Genomic DNA, 17,525 nt, shown 5'->3' with positions numbered 1-17,525 from the left:
CTAAGGCTGAAGTATGGGCCCCAGTTTTTTTTTTTTTTAATTTTTATTCAAGTATAGTTTATTTATAGTGTGTGTTAATTTATGCTATACAGCAAAGTGATTCATTTCTATCTATCTATATCTATATAGATATATATACTCTTTGCAAAAATTTTATTTCCTGGAGTTCCCTTGTTAATTAGTGGGTTAAGGATCTGGTGCTGTCACTGCTGTGACTCAGGTCACGTCAGTGGCATGGGTTTGATCCTTGGCCTGGGAAATTCCACATGCAAAAAAATAATCTTTTCCATTATGGTTTATCATAGGACATAGAATGTAGTTCTCCGGGCCATACAGTTGGATCTTGTTGATTATCCCCTCCATGTATTACAGCTTACATCTGCTCTCCCCAGCCTCCCACTCCATCCTCCCCCAAGCCTCTCCCCTTTGGCAACCACATGTGTGTTCTCTATTGGACCCTAGGTTTTGTCTTCTGGAATACGCATATGCTAAAAGATTGTCAGTTTACTACGCTTCAGACAGAAGCTCACTGACCCCTTATTGCTGCTGTCCTTTACCTCTCTTCTGGAAGGTTTTATCATCTGGGTACAATACACATTCCCCCTTTCCAGAGGTAACTACTGTTAATATTTTGTTAACGAAGTTCGCCCTTCCAGAAGCTTCCCTGTGCATAGAGCCATATGGATGCCATTTTCATATGTGGCTGGTACATGGACCCGCATAGGATACCTCTTCAAAGCCTGATTATGCTTGCTTCTTTGAATTTCAGTTCATTAAAAGTCAGAAACTCTTTTGGGAATTTCTTTGCATTAGAATCTGATGGAAAACTTTCCATTTGCTTGAGCCATGAGGAGGCCATTCATCTGGGGACAGTGTGGGCAAGGCCTGCTTGGAAACTAATAGTCACACAATAATTTTGAGGGAGTGGGGGTGGGAGTGAGGGGGCCTATGCTCCTTTAAGAGGATAGGGAGTTGCCTTCTGGTTTGTCAGCCGATGTGCTTGTGAGGAAATAAATGTTAGACCTAGTACCTGATATCTTTCCTCTTGACTTGGTCATATTGTAAAGAGAGCAAGTTTAAAGTCAAGTGTGTCCAGAGGAGGGACCTCTGATGCATTGAGAGGCTTGAAAGGCTCGTGTTCTGATGTTAGGATCCCTTTTTTAGCTCCATCACCCCAACCTGGAAAGAAGATAGTGATCTGACCTGTCAACTTAAAAAAAACAACGTGAGAATTTTATTTGGGACAAAGTGAGGACTATAGCTGGGGAGGCAGCATTTCAGATGGCTCTGAGAAACCACTCCCAAGAGGTAGGGAGGAAAGTCAGTATATATATGATTTGGGTAAAGGGGAAGGTACATGTGGTCAAGCAGTCATTTTGCTGAAGTTTACTACTAGTCAGGAGAAACAGACATCACCATGAAGGATTTTAGTGCTTTTCTAGATACAAAGAGATGCCAGAATTGGGCTCATAAATCTTCTCCTGAAAATATCTATCTGTTGTGCCAGTTTTCCCAGAGCACAGAGTGCCTCACTTCTGATCTCCACCCTGAGCTCCCCACAGGGGGTGTTGAGGGTCAGCAGCTGCGGTGGCTCATGATTCAGTCTTCGTGGAGGCAGATGGCAAGTGACAACCTCCAGTTTATAAACCCTGAGAGGCCTGAGACTGTAAGAAGGGGGCATTTGGTTGAGACCCAGGTCAAGAAGCTAATTCTATGAAAGATGTGAAATCGAACCACAAGCTGTTTTCTTTGAAAACTTTCTTCTGCTGAACATTTAGAAAGATGGGACTGAAGAATTTCTCTATGGAAATCATCCTGTGTCGAGAGCAAAGAATTGCCTCTGTAAAGAATCTTTCTAATCCCTGTTCCTGAAAATGGCCTGTGTTTGCTGTGTGGTGCACCCCACAGAAGTCATTCCTCCAGTTCATGCAAACAGAGGGCTAAATTTCCAGGGCCTGTCCATTAAATTCTTTTGATCCCCTTGATAACACCAGTCAAGCCAGGGTCTCTGAGCCCAGACGAAGCAGCAGCAATTTTTCTGATGTAGTAGAAACTTAACGGTGGCTGAGCAGCTGGTTTCAAATTCCCCAGCACAGAATCCTCCCATTTTGCAAAAACAATGTGTATCTACATTTCTATTTATATGCACAACAGCTCAAAAATCACTCACTTTTCCTTAGACCTCTAAGGGGAATCACGACTGTGTGGTTTATGATAAAGAGGAAAGTTTTTTTTTTCCATTCTGCAAAGAACACAACATTGGGTTAGTTGATTTCAGAGAAGAAAGTTTCCAAAGATCATTTTGCTAATGACAGCACATATTTGCAGAGCACAGAAAGACGTGGTGCATTTAGTTTCAAGGCTCCCAAAGGCAGCAGCAGGCGGCTCTGGGGGTGGATCCTGGATGACGACTGAGCAGGAATTGTCCTTCCTGCAGCATGATGCAGGGATGGGCCATCTGTTTCTAGGATGATTCCAGTAGCTGTTGGGGAGCCCATGAAAATATCCCTGTCAGGTCTTCTTAAAATTCATCTTTTCCCCATAGAGGGTATACGGCAACCATCTATATCATAAGGCAATTTAGGAATAGGAGGACAAGGAAGATGCATCTTTGAAGAAAATGAGCTTCCTGTTACTGCTCATTTGGCTTCCTCTTACCTGCCTCCTATCTTCTGTCCTGCTCAGGACTCCAGGACAAAGCTCTCTCAGAGTTCACTTTGGTACCCAAGGACAGTTTAAAGTATGCCAGGATGGATTATCTGTTTCCACTGCTCTGGGCTTCAGTTAGAGAGTCCAGTCTTCTCTTGAATTTTCTCTTGTAACCATGTATTTATTAAGTGTCTATTAGTGCAAAGTCCTGAAACCTGCTACTTGGGAGACAAAGTAGGGTCTCACAAGGGTGGACCCTGCCCTCAAGGTGCTGGCAATCGAGGCAGTCAGCTACAAGAGTGAGTGAGTCTGGCAGTCCTGCTTTGGGTGGCCTTAAGTAGAGTTCTTTAAAATGTTGACATCATTTGAAATCTCTCCTTGCCAGATAAGTAGGAGTAATTTCAATAGGAAAGCCAACAGTGGAAAAAAACATGCCAAGGAATTTTATTACCCAAGTAGTCAGGCTTGTCAGGTGTCATATTTATGTCACCTTTTGTGATGATATGGGGAAGTCCAAAGACCCTGGCAGAGGCCACCAGGTATAGACCTGGTTATGAATTTGGGTCTGCCTCTCTCCAGGTTTGTGACCTTGGGCAATTCTCTTGGCCTCTCTGAGCTCCTGTTAGCTAAACCCACCTCTTAGGTCTTCAAGAGGATTAAATGAACTTGTGTGTGTGAGAGCTACTGACATGTACTACAAGCTCATTAAAGGGTTCCTTCCTTTCCCCTTTTTTTATTCTCTAATACTCTAGGATTTGGAATGCAGCCCAGAACTGTACAAAATGCTAGGCTTTAGCGCTAAATATGTTTGCATTCCTGGCAACATTTTAGCCCTTTCTAATTACAAAGTTTATACTTTTGCCAAAGCTGAATTGGAGGCAAGGATGGAGAGAAGGAGACTAATTACGGAGATGTAATACACTGGAGCGGGGGGCAGAAGAGAGCCACAGGGCCAGTCACACACAGAGACTGAATCATTCTGGGATAATTAGGAGATGGGGACAAGAATGAGAATGTCCTGGGGTAAATTTTAAAAATATATAATTTCAGGGAAATACAGGGGACTGATAAGAGCAACATAAGCTAGGAGGCCTCTACTTCCGATTTTCCTTCCCTCCCTTCCTTCCTTCCTTCCTTCTTTCTACCGCTGTACCCATGGCACATGGAAGCTCCCAGGCTAGGGATTGAATTGGAGCTGCAGCTGCCAGCCTACACCCCAGCCACAGCCACAGCAACGCCAGATCCAAGGTGTGTCTGCGACCTACACCACAGCTCATGGCAACGCCGGATCCTTAACCCACTGAGTGGGGCCAGAGATCAAACTCTAGTCCTCATGGATACTCGTCAGGTTCTTAACCCTCTGAGCCACAATGGGAACTCCCTATTTGTAGTTTTTTCAAAGTAAGAAAGGTAGGAGAGATATCTAGGGGCCAAAAGAGCAGGAGGCTGATGGGGTACAGGGCATAGCTGGTACTGGGCGGTGGAGATCAAGAACCACTCGTCCAGGGTTGTGCGGTGAATCCAAAGATCTGAGTGTGGGGGCTGCTGGATGCAGGCAACCCTAGAAAGCAGTGCATTTCTGTGGCTGGGCTATTGCAGGCTGGAATATGGCAAGGAGCAGACTAGTTTTAGGGGAAAAAAATGGAGGAGGGCTAAGAGGAGAGCAGAGGCAAATGAAGATGTGAAGCAGGGCAAATCTTTCAGCCCTGCCTGTGGCCCTCATGGCATGTTGAGGGGGGTGTCTTGGGTCTCCTCGAAATCACCTGTACTAGTTTGCCCATCTGCCATTTTTCATTTTCCTCATAGATCTGAAGCCACAGAGTTTTCTGTCTTTTAGGAAGAGGTCCAGATTTTCAATGAGTGTCCCCCTATTGGAGTTCATTTAATTTTAATGATAGTTCTGTATTTTTACTTTGGGGATATACTTCTAAATATTGTAAGAAACAAGAAGATGGATACTATTTTAGGTGTGAAGAGAGGGCCCTCTCCTTCCAGAAATCTGTTGTTCTTAGGTTTGGTAAAATGTCTATGAACCAGACTCTAAGGGACATGAGGGCAGGAACTTGTTATATTCCCCTTGTCCCCGGCACCTGGCATGGACCTTCCATGTAGTAGGTGCCCCCCCCCCAATGTATTTATGGAATAGACAAGTGACTTTGATGATGACAATTCAGTAAGGCTAGTCTCCTAGGGAGGAGTTATCAGAAAAGGAGAAAATACAGCTGGGGAGGTGGAGTGGGTATTGTTCAGTGAAGGTCCGTCAAGGCCATATTTGAGGACAGTGGTTTGAATGTCTTGAGAAACCACTAGAGATATTAGTCAGGTGTGTGGAGGTGGCCTGATGGTGTTGGGGTAATTCAGCTCTGAGAGATGCTCTGAGGCAGTGTCAGTGGGATGGAGTGGAAGGTTTGTTTGCCCACCTTATTTCTTTGGCATGGTGTCAAAATGTGAAAACTAGTAGGCAAAAATCTGTAAACCACACAAGAAGGGGTCCTGGGTGTTTGGTTTTCTTGATGATGACCATGGCAGCCTTCAAGCTTATATTCAATTCTGTTCTTGGCATTAGTGCTCTAAACCATTTGTTTCTTATCTTTAAGCTGTACTTTCAACCAGAATTATATTTGAATCAAATCTATTCTGGTTCAGAAGAAGGGAAAAAAGCATATCTGAAATGCCCAGCAGGTGCTAGTATCTCTTCTTGCTCTGTGAGATGGAGGTCCACCAGCAATGGGGCCCTTCTTTACATCTTCCCTTGGATAAGCCTGTGCTATGTTCTCTGAGCTTCCAGGTAGATGTGGGCAGGTCAGAGGTTTCCATTTTAATAGCTCTTACTTTTCTTTCCAAAGGAAATATTGCTTCTCAGGGAAAACAGAACAAAAGAAAACAAAAATTAAAAAATAAGAAGCTTGGAGTTCCTGTCGTGGCTCAGTGGTTAACGAATCCGACTAGGAACCATGAGGTTGCGGGTTCGATCCCTGGCCTTGCTCAGTGGGTTAAGGATCCGGCATTGTTGTGAGCTGTGGCGTAGGTCTCAGATATGGCTCAGATCTGGCATTGCTGGGGCTGTGGCTAGGCTGGCAGCTACAGCTCTGATTCAACTCCTAGCCTGGGAACCTACATATGTGGTGAGTGTGGCCCTAGAAAAGACAAAAAAAAAAAAAAAAAAGCTTGACTCCATTCCTTTCCTTTCCTTCAGACTAGTCTCAACTGTATCTGTGCTGTGTCACTCCTCGAGCTTTGAGGTGACAATGTGTTCGAACCCTCTGTTGTTACTCAAGGCCATTTCCAATCTGGCCCCACCTTCCTTTCCACATGTACCTCCAGCCATCCTCCCAAAGTCCCTCTAAGCTTCCGCTGGACGCACTGGCCCCCATGTAAATCTCATCATTAGAAAATCTGACATTACTGAAAGGGAGCAGAATATGCTGCCCCCAAAGATGTCGCTTTGGCATATTGATTATTTTGAATTAAGGTTACTTCAGGAACAGCTCGTACAAGAAGAAGAACACTCTGATCTTCTTTTCTTCCCTTGAAAGCAGGAAATAAATCTCCCACATGAAAGGTACCCTCTCTGTACTGGGAGGCAGAGGGCTTATCACAAGAAAAAAGGAATTTAGAGTCAAGAAGATGTATACACAAATCTAGTTACTTCTTCAATAATTTACTACCCTAAGTCCAAATCCCTCTGTCATGTCAATTCCTTACACATTGTCGTTTCTCTGTCTAAAAGGTATAAAAGCTACCTGTGTTGGTCATCTCTTTGTGTCTCATATTTTTATGAGACCTTGTACACATAAAATTAAATTTGTTTTTCTTCTGTTAACCTGTCTTATGTCAGTGTAACTATCAGGCCAGCCAAAGAACCTAGGGAAGAAAAGATCATTTTTGTGCCCCTGTGTTACCTAAATCTGCTGCATAATTTTGTCAGTATGCGAATTGACCTAGGGCACACATGTTTCTAAGTGAATGGATAGGGATATTTTCAGTTGTTGCTTATGGTACATACTCTGCGGAGTGTGTTTGATTGTAAGGTAAAATGGAATTATAGAAGAATGTTCTGCTATAGAGGAAGCCAGGATCCCAAGGGCCCTGGTTGGGGGTTCTGTTGTCTGGTAGGCAGGCCCTATGGGTGTCACTAGACTATTATGTACATTTATTTTTTTTCTTCAAGCTAGCATTGGTTTCCAAGAATCACTGCAGCAGGAGAGGCAATAGGGTGTCGGGGAGGAAGCTTGGTCAAGGTGGAGAGTTTGCATCTTGACTCTCAAATTTACTAATTGTGTGACCTTGGCAAGTGACTTGACCTCTCAGTCTGTTTTCTCATCTGTGGAACAGAAAAAGTAGGGTAACTATCTTATAGTGTGGTGAAGTTGAAATGAGATGATAAATCTGAGGTACCCAGATAAGAAAGTGTTTCTTTCATTCTACCTTGAAGACAGTATGTTCTGTCTGGGTGGTATTTGCCAATCTTCCCTCGTTTTTGCATGATCTTCAAGATTTTTACCATATCCCTGGCAAAGATCATATTCTCACTTAATTTTTAAAAAAACAATCCACTCACTGTTATTAAAGGAATACACTTATTTAGGAAGGAAATGATTTTTGCCCTGTAAATATAGGATACCTGTAAAAAAAACACAGTGAAAAACAATGCTATGTTATGTTATTGATGTTTAGCTAGATACCATTGCCTGCTAAAAGCTCTGAATCTGAGGCTTGTTTTCACTTTATTAAAAAGGGCAGTTAGCAAGTCAGCAAGTAGGTGGTAGAGCTGTGCTGGACCCCCAAAGGGGACTTTTCCTTTGACAATCAAAAGGGATTGAAAGAACATTGAAAATGCACTTTTTCTTCTATTCTATTTGATGTTATTTAATGCCGTGTTCAAAAAATCTCTTGTAATCGTGTCAGGGACCAAGAAAGGTAGCATCTTCTACTCTGGGAAATGCTGCCCTTGGGCAACAGTCTCCTGGGAGTGTCAGGTGGGGGAAATTTCCCTTTCAACCCCTCTTGAGTCCTTGTGGCTGGACTAATAATAAAATTGATGCAAGACAGATGAACAGAAGAAACAAATTTCAATTTGTGCTTATAGAGGTCCCATAGAAATGAGGCCTAAGAAGTGGCCAAAGTAGGTGCTTTTGTATCTTTTAGACAAGGAAACTATATATTTGTGAGGAGTTGACAGGACAAAGAGACCTCGGTTTTGGGTGCTCAATTAGCAAAGAATCTAGGGTTTGGGCTTGGGGTAGTAAATTAAAGAAGTGACAAGATTTGTTTACATAGGCTTCTCGGCCTGAGTCCCTTATCTCTGGTGATAGGGATATTCTTCCACCTCCAGATGAACAGAATGTACCTTTTACATGAGAGATTTATTTCCTGCTTTTAGGGAGACAGAAAGGAAGGTCAGAGTGTCCCTCTTGCATTGGCTGTTTCTTAAGTAACTGTAATTCAAAGTAATTTACATGCCATTGTGGTACAGTTCTTTGGGGGCGACACCCTAAGCCCCAACAGGAGCAAAATGCCAGGCAGTGGCTGTAGGGATGTGGGTCAGGATTGGGGTCTCTAGAGAAAAGAGCTGGTACAGAGTAGTAGGAAGAGTTAGTCAGGACCCTGGGCAGAGGCTGGGAATCTGAGCAGGGCTCTAGCAGCGTGGAATGCTAAAAATCCAGAGACTCTTACCTCAAAGGCTGCAGATTTTCTGCTTGTGGGGTGAGGTAAAGTCTCTTAGAATCTTTTTGGCTCCTTAGGCATTGCTGCAGAGGTTAGTGAGTATGTAGAAACGCATATCTATGTGTCATTCATTTCTGTAATAATAGTTATTTTTATTGAGCTCTTTCTTGGTGATAGGCACTGTGCTATACTTTTTGAAAATATTAACTTGTTTAATTCTCATAACAACCCAATGAATAAGAAGCCACAGTCTTTCATTTCACACATGAGGAAACTGAAGCTTAAAAGTGAAACAGCTTGCTCTGATTCTCAGCACTTGCAAGTCAGCAGAGCTGGTATCTGCAAAGGTATGCAGTGGGCAAGAGTTGCTTTACAGTATCACTCCAAGGCAATGCATACCATTAAAAATGTTTTTCTTAATCAAATTACAGTAGGGTTGGTAAGATGGTCATTATCTGTCTCTGTTGGGGCTCCCTTCCCACTCCATTGTACTACTTAAGTCGTGTCCCAAATGGTGGAGATAGCATGCCCGGCTCTTGGTTCATGGCTGCAGCCACAGAGGTTGTGCTGGTTCTTTCTGCCACTCAGTATTGCCCATGGGAACAGGTTTTCTGCCATCTACTGGGCAGTTCTGGTTCAGATGGATACAGTGACATCACTCAACAATTCTTGACTCTCCATAGGTTGTGCTACTGGGTGAGACCCTCGTTGCTGATCCCAGGGCTGCAGGGTTAATAGCCTCCATGGGCACCCACAGCCTGTCCTTTATCCATAGTGCTGCCTGCAGGAGGGACAAGGTTTTATCTTCTCTCAGGGAACTCACATCCCCCTGCTTTATGGTCACCTTCTCTCAGGGCTTGGGCACCTCCCTGCAAGTTAAAGTACCAGCCCCTCTTCCCCTTCCCTTCTAGCTTAGCTCCTAGAAGGGTCTAATTGCCTGAAGACCTGGTCAAGGGCTTCTTTGGACTTGTCCTTGAATCGCAAAGAAATTGTTAGCTGCTTCCTGGGGTAAGAAGAGCATGAACCAGAGGTTCTTGACTTTGAGTGAGCATAAGAATTACCTGCAGAATTTGTTGATAAACCAGATTTCTGTTTCAGAAGGTTTGGAATGGGGTCTAAGAATCTGTATTTAATTAGTGATACTCCTATAGGTGGTTTGAGGACCACACTGTGGAAAACCCTGACCTGGCTTTAGAGCCCAGAGGAACAGAGAGGGAGAAAATGAGCATTTCATGGATTATTAGGTCAACATCTGTTAAGATCATCCCACTAGATATATTTGCATAATATAAGTACGTATTTATGCTGTATAATATTATGGAAGCTAGTTGTATATACAATGATGTAAATACATGATTTACCTAGGATTTTCACTTACTGTTATAGTTTGATCATTTTCTTTTTTCTTAATAAGTCCTTCAAAACTCATAATTTTTGCATCACCATAATATTTAACTATATAAATATACTAACATTTATTTCCCTGGCCCCTGTCCTTTAACACACTATTGTTTTCCAGGCTTGATGTTCTAAATGATGCTTTGATTAACATACTTCTCCATAAATTGTTATTTTGCTTTTGAATTTTAAAACGAAGAACCATTCTGAACAGTCAAATTGAGGCTGGCGTTACTTTAAAGGCTTTGGTATGACTTTAAAATATTCGTTTCTTTTTTTCCTCCAACAAAAAGATCAGGTGATTTGATTTTTATTGAAGAACCAATTATTTCTTACACCTTGGAAACTAGCTTTCTGTTTTGACACAATAGAATAGCAGGATGATTCAGCTAAGAAGAGAGAAGTACTTTTAATGTCACACTACTGAGCCCACACTGTTTTAAGTGGGACAAGGACATGTCTTCTGATACCAGCCAGGTTAAGTCTTGGTATTTTCACCTCACAGTAGATGTAACTGACCCCAGAATCATCAAGCAGTGTATTTCAGGAAGCATCGCAGGTGGTTAACACATATTTTATAGTCTGCAAATTGATATATAACTCAAGTAGTCCTTTGAACCACTACACCCCGGGCAACCTCAGCAGGGGACCTTGGTGATAATAGAAGGCCAGTAGGGAAGTGGAAGAATGAATGACTCCGCATAAAAGGAGGCATCTTCAGGATGTCAGCTGACCTGACTTTTTTTGGTAAATAAAGGTAAATCAGTTGGTCTGTTTACAGCAAGGGCAGGGCACTCTAGCCCAGGGGCTGTTTTTTACTTTCTTTCAGGCAGGCGCTAAATAACTATTAACCCTTTTTATTGAGCAAATGTTGTCAAGGACCTTCTATGTTTAAAGACTTTGTATTTGGTGCTAGAGTTTAAAAAATTAGTAAAACCCTGGACTTTGTCTATCTTAGAATTACTCACAATCTCCTGGCAGAGAGACGCATAAACGATTATGGTATGATGTGATAATAGAGAGATATGCAGAATGCCATGGGACCTCTTGGAGTAATTCTAAATGTTCAAGAATAAAGAGCCATCGCATTGCCAAAAAATGCTTAATCGATTTGGAAATGCTTCTCTTAACTTAAAATGGACACTATCCCAGATATTAAAATAATGCTAATACAATGTTTTGTATATTATCTAGGTAGTTCAAAGCATTGTCACAAATACAGAAGAAAATAGTGAGTCAGAGAGCTGGAAATACCCTTGAGAAGTCCATCATAGCCTGTCATTTAGATGCATGGAACTGAGGGCCTCATCCAGGGTCCCACAGTGACTCGATGGCAGGTATAGGGCTATAGTTCACATCCACTATGCAGTGGTCCGGCAGTCTTTCTTTTAAACAATTGACAGTGTTTTGTACTGAGCCCCCTTGCCCTCTCTTTGGACAATATTGACATGATCTGAACAATTAGGATGGGAACCTAAGTAAGAGGTGTCTGCAAAGCTGACATGTTGGATCTCTCATTGGTACCCTCTAAGTGTGTTGACCTTCTTATCTCTTGTTCATGTAAAGTAGAATTACGCTAAGGTTCTCCAATAACATTTTTTCAGGCTTTACCCCTTGAAACCCCAGTTCCCCCCTAAATCCTGCCAAATAGTTTCAAGAGTACCTAAGTCTATCTCGTGTTGGTGGACTAGTCTATCAAAGTGTAGGGTTATCTGCCATCTTCTTCTGCCTATGTTCTTTGGGAGGAAATCTCCCACCAAGGCCATTGGCAGCTGAAGACACAGCTGCTGCTGACTCCTGCCAAAGGGGTTCCTAATGAGTGTACCCAGCTTTCCAAGGGTGGGTCCACATATACTGGTATCTTTGTTCAAGGGACTATCTTCTATTGTTTGCACTCAAAAGTTGCTACCTTCTGGTCTGTTGATATACCACCAATATTTGACTGAATCTGGTAGAAGATCTCAGAATCATCTCTTCCTCCAAACAGGCTATTTTCCCTAATTCTCACTTCTAATGTGTCCTGCATGCGAATAGACTCCAAGATGCTTGCCAAATGGCCTTTCAAGACATGACAAAAATCCTAGGATGAATAGAGTTTAGGCTCTAAGTACCAAATCAGTACCTCACTATTTAGAAGAGACTATGTTCCCTAGATGTTAACACAGGTTCCAAGGAAAAAGAGGCCTATGACTATGGAAAACACTGATTTCAACCAGGTAAATTGATTATGGAGGGAAGAAGGAGAGGAAGAACAACAGCTTTATTATATAAATTATAAAATTATTGACTGTAATAATTTATTATTAAAATATACATGGCATATAATCCCTCATAAGTGTACAATTAAATAATTTTTAGTAAAGGTATAGAGCTGTGCAATAACCTTCATGGTAATCCAGTTTTAGAACATTCCCAACACTGCTCTGACTCAGGTGACCTTCGATTTACTTATAGTCAATCCCCACTCTCACCCCTGGCCCCAGGGAGCCACTTATCTACTATCTATCTTCATGGATTTGCCTGTTCTAGAGATTTCATATAATTGATAAATTATATGAAATCTAGACATAAAGACACTATGTGGCTTTTTTGTGTTTGCCTTCTTTTACTTGGCATAATGTTTTTGAGGTCCATCCATATGGTAGTATAGATCAATAGTTTGTTCCTTCTTTATTGCTGGTTATTATTCCATTGCATGGATATACCACCTTTTGTTTATCCATTCATCCATTGTTGGGAGTTTGTATTGTTTCCAGTATGAGGCCATTATAGATTATGTTGTTATTAACATTCATGGATGAGTCTTTGTGTGGGCATATATTTTTATTTCTCTCAGGTAGATTCTTAGGATGGAATGGCTGGGTTATTTGATAAGTGTATGTTAGGCATTTTAAGAAACTGCCATAATGTTTTCCAAAGTGACTAAACCAATTTCCATTCCTACCAGCAATGTATGAGAGTTTTAGTTCACCACATCCTAGCCAAGACTTGCTGTCATCTGTCTACTAGTGTAGCTATTCTGATGAGTAAGTAGTGGAAGCTTATTGTCGTGTGAAATAGGTTTTTGTTCAGGTTTTCTCACAGCTTTTAATATAGCCATGTACATTATGAATCTCTGAAAGAAAACGGTAAATTGAGTATGCAAGCTTTCCTAAATATATTTGCTCTTGAAATTATTTTTCCCCCTTAAATGAGTGTATTAATAGGCTTAATATACTGCAGAACACATTTTGGGAAGCATTACATCATTTGATTATAATATTATTTTTAGTTTGTTCTCTGTGATATTTAATTATGAGCAAGTGTTTACCACATGATGATTTTGAATCAGATAGCATAGATACAGAGGTTAATAGAATGTAAGGGTTAAAGGAGGGTGCTTAAGAGATTTGTGCTGGGACATTTTTTGAGAAGCAGTGGTTTTCATGAATAAATAAATGTCAGTTTATTTGTCTCTGTACTTGTTCCCCAGTCCAGTCCAGTTGGGTCCCAGATCTCAAGTGGAGCCAGGCAAGGCTCAAGCTGAGATCCTGGCTACATTTCCTCATCGGTCCTCAGTCAGATAATAATCATAATGACAACAATGTTAGTTTTAAAAATTAAATTTATGTTGATCACATCTCTGATAAGTACTGTGCTAGTGCTTTTCATGGCTTATCTTCCCAAATTCTCAACATATGTACTAGTATTACCACCATTCTACAGATGAGGAGACTGAGGCATAGAGTAGCTAGTGGCTTGCATGCGGGTAATGGGAAGTGGCAGAGTCAGGATTTGAACCTGGGGCCCCAACACCAGGGATTGTGTTCTTGAACCACTCTGCTATATATCCTACCACCACTCCAAACAGGCAGATCAGCCTGAAAGGGTCTTAATCACCCAGCAGTTGTAGGATGCTGGAAAGATTTCCAGTCTAGGATTTGTCTCTTTAGAATCCCAGTCATCCTTGGTGTTCCCTCTCACCTGATAGGAAATGCATCACTTGTTCTCCTGAAAGTTCCCAGGTGTCTATAAACACACACACACACACACACCACACACACACACCACACACACACACACACACCACTTCAATCTGGTTTCATTGTCCCTAGATTTTCATTTAAAAACCAGGACACACATCCCCACCAGGGAAATCTTTCCAGATCCCTACAACTGCTGGGTGACACACTGCCCTACACACTTCAGCAACAACCTTCATGGCTCCCCTTGCTCGAAGGAAAATTCCCAGTCCCTGAACAGGGCATTCAGATGGATTGCTATTTACCTCCCCAGTGAATGTCCAATAATTCCCTGTTCTGGGAGCATCTGCTGTGGGCAGATGCTTCATTGCTGCCAAAACGAGTAAAGCCATTCCTGCCTCTGTGCCTTGCTTCTCCCTTTCCTCCAGCCTGCAATGCCCTCCTCTCTGTTCTTTGTTTCTCTGAGCCCTTTCCTACACTTGGAAGTCCCCCAACCTCTAGAATGCTATTTCAGCAGAACCAGCCCATAGGGAGCCCTCTCTCCTCTGAACCCCCTGGAGAACTGATAACCTGTGACCCTGGTCACCTGTCCCACCTCTTCAGTCTCAGTCTTCTTATTATAAACTGAGTGTATAAACATCCTCTCCCTCATAAGGTTGTTGTCCCAGTTGGAAGATGTCAAGCACACAATTAAAAAAAGGCCACAAGGCAGGTATTTGGTAAATGAAAGCTACTATTATTGGCAGTTAAGATTGTCATTTTTATGGCTGCATGATGCTTTGTGTTGTTTGACTCTCTCACGAGGGGGAGACCACTTGAGAACGAGAGTATCTAATACAATGCTTTCAGCACCCAAATCTTGGGGAATGTTTGTGGAGGATGGGCAAACACACTCGAACCTGAGGGTCAGAAGCCCTGTGTCAGTCTGAGCTCTACAGACAACTCGATGTGTGACCTTGATTTGTCTCCTGGGACTCCCAGTCTCTTCCACTGTACATCATCCCTCACATGCTCTTTGAAGCTGCCTTCAAATCCAGGCCCTGGTATTGATTCTCTGTGTTAATCTGGGTACCTTCTTTAACCCTCTAAGCCTCAGTTTCTTTGTGAAATGGAGAGAATAATCTTGCTTCACTATTGGCTGTGAGAATAAATGAGGTAATGCTTGTCACAGGCTCAGCTTAGTCCCCAGTTAAGAGCTGCTTTTATGTTTTTTCTTTTTTATTATTGCTGTTTAGTTGATAAACACTATTCTTGCTAATGTTTTTGAATGGATGAGTTTCCTGGTGCTGCCATAACAAAGCACTACCATTGGGTTGGTTTAAACAAAGAGCTTTCTTATTTCACAGTTCTGATGGCTAGAAGTCCAAAATTAAGGTGATGGTTTTGATCAGCCCTGAAGAGGGTTGATTCCTCCTGAGGGCTGTGAGGGAGGGTCTGTCCCAGGCCTCTGCCCTAGCTTCTGGTAGCCTCAGGCGTTGCTGGTTCCCTTCACAGGACACTCCCTGTATCTCACATCATCTTCTCTCCCTGCGTATCTGTCTCTGCACCCAAATTTCCACCTTTTATAAGGTCACCAGTCATATTGGATTAGAGCCCACTTTAATGACCTCATTTTAACTCAATTACCTCTATAAAGAGGTTTCCAAGTAAGGTCACGTTCTGACTTACTGGGGTTAGGGCTTCAACCTTCCTTTTTTGAGGGGGTGAGGATCACAATTCAACCCACATCAGAGAAAATGACTAATCATTTTATTCTTGAAAATACTTTGCTGAAAAAATAACTTGGCATTTCTCAATAAAAGAGAAAAAAAAAAAAAAAAAACAAACCCACAGCGAGTCCTCCTGACTCCAAGGCACTTGCCATTCACAGCAGCTCATTTAAATGGATCAGATGAGTGGAATTCATTTTGAAAAGATCTACTTCTTTCCACAAAGCAAGTCCCGGGACCTTTGCTCCAAGTGGTATTTCCCATATGTGCTTTTGGAATTGCAAATCTATCATTTTTGGTTCATGACATTTTTGCAGAACCCCCAGGATGGAAATAACACACCAGATCTCAGGCAGTTGGCATTCTTTCTCTGTTTTTTATAGCACTCTGCAAAACTCTCATGCTGTTTACATGTGATTTATATTCCTCTTGTGGTCCTAAATGGATATAATAAAAACAGATTTAGAATATTAATTTGACATGGTTCAGCCAGCATGGTCTAATACAAATTTATTTACTGGGGATGGTGAAAAATATGAAGGGATAAAGTGAGAATCACTCCTCAGTAAGTATTTCTTGCTGATCTTTACTGTACTGTTTCTCAAAGTGTAGTCCCTGGATTCCTTACGGCGTTTATAGAAGTTGTGGACTTCCAGCCCCCCCTGCCCCCCGCCACAGGTTCAGAGTCTTTGTCAGAGGAGTGCTGGGATTTGCATTATTTTTCTTTCTTTCTTTATTTTTTTTTGGCTTTTTAGGGCTGCACCTGTGGCCTATGGAGGTTCCCAAGCTAAGGGTCGAATTGGAGCTGCAGCCATGGGCTACACCACAGCCACAGAACGCAGGATCCAATCTGCATCTGCGACCTATACCATAGCTCACGGCAATGCTGGATCCTTAACTACTGAGTGAGGGCAGGGATCGAACCTGCATCCTCATAAATACTAGTCAGATTCATTTCTGCTGAGCCACAAAGGGAACTCTGGGATTCATATTTCTAATGAGCCACTCTTGCCCTGGGTGATTCTGACCCACCCTGCACTTGAGAACCACTGGTGTCAGGCACTCTTTACCCCCCTAGAAATGTGTTGTGTTGAGGCAAATGAGCTGGAGTCTGTCCAGGGCTGAGGGTGAGGAGACCGAGGCAGGCAAGTGTGGTGCAGAGGGCCCAGGGTTGCGCTGTGGGCACAGCGAGGGCAAGTGTGTCCCATATGCTGTGAGGTGGCATCTGCTGAGCTTGGCGAAAGGACAGCGTGGACTTCAGGTTCAACAGTGAGGCCTGAAAAGGTTGATGGAATGAGTGTGTGCTTATTGGCACATGTGTTGAGCTGGGGAGTGGGTTTCTGGCAGCCCCACTGAGGAGATCTGAGCATCCATCCAGGTCTGAGGGTTTGGCCATGGGGAGGGTTGAAGTGAGTTAGGATGTGTTGGAGAGGCCTTGTCTCTACCTAGGGGCTGCTCAGTAAGAAGCTGGGCCTCAGAGCCACTTGGGGATCTGTGTGAAAACAGCTCAAGGTTTCTGACTTGAACCAGTCCCTCTGCATGCATTCTAGAGTGTATTTAAAAGCTCCTTAGGTGATCTAATGTGGCAGTCCTAGGGAACAGCACTTGGGAAGCTTGGCAGCCATGGAAAGAATGGACACTGGGGATCAGTGGACTTGGTTGAATCCTGGTTCTGTGACCTTGATCAAACCCCATATAAACATGTTTTCCTTCTTTTTCTGTTTGTTGTAGGAATTAGGGATTCAGAATGTGACACATTTAGCACAGTTTCTGGTACCTGGTAGACATCATTGGGTCTTGGTTTCCAGACTCGGAACTAGAACAAAACGAGCAAAATAACATCAAGGCTTAAACAGTGTTTACCAAGCAGGTTAGGCACTGTCTTAAGTATTTTATGCACAACTTTATGGGTTAAGTACTATTGTCTTCTCCATTTTACAGTTGAAAAAACTGAGGTTAGAAAAATGTGTGCCTCATTGCACAGACATCACATGGCAGAATCAAATTTCAGACACAAGTTCTCTCGCCCTGGGTCTTCAGCAACTGTTCTTGCCTGTTTAAGGCAAGTACAAGGTTAAAGTGGCCATGGAACCACATGATGAATCTCAAAAATAATCTGGGCCTTGGGTAAAATGGTCCT

General features: G+C 42.6%; 1 protein-coding gene across 4 annotated transcripts in view; it reads left to right on the top strand.

Moving 5' to 3' along the window:
• The window catches only part of SV2B (synaptic vesicle glycoprotein 2B), a 202,868-nt gene that overhangs the window by 101,693 nt on the left and 83,650 nt on the right, over nt 1-17,525 (top strand). The window lies entirely within an intron of this gene.

This window comes from Sus scrofa, chromosome 7 (genome assembly GCF_000003025.6).
Source record: "Sus scrofa isolate TJ Tabasco breed Duroc chromosome 7, Sscrofa11.1, whole genome shotgun sequence".
In the NCBI taxonomy this organism is placed as follows: Eukaryota; Metazoa; Chordata; class Mammalia; order Artiodactyla; family Suidae; genus Sus; species Sus scrofa.
Note: the sequence above shows the minus strand (reverse complement) of the source record. Positions and strands in the feature narration are given on the sequence as shown.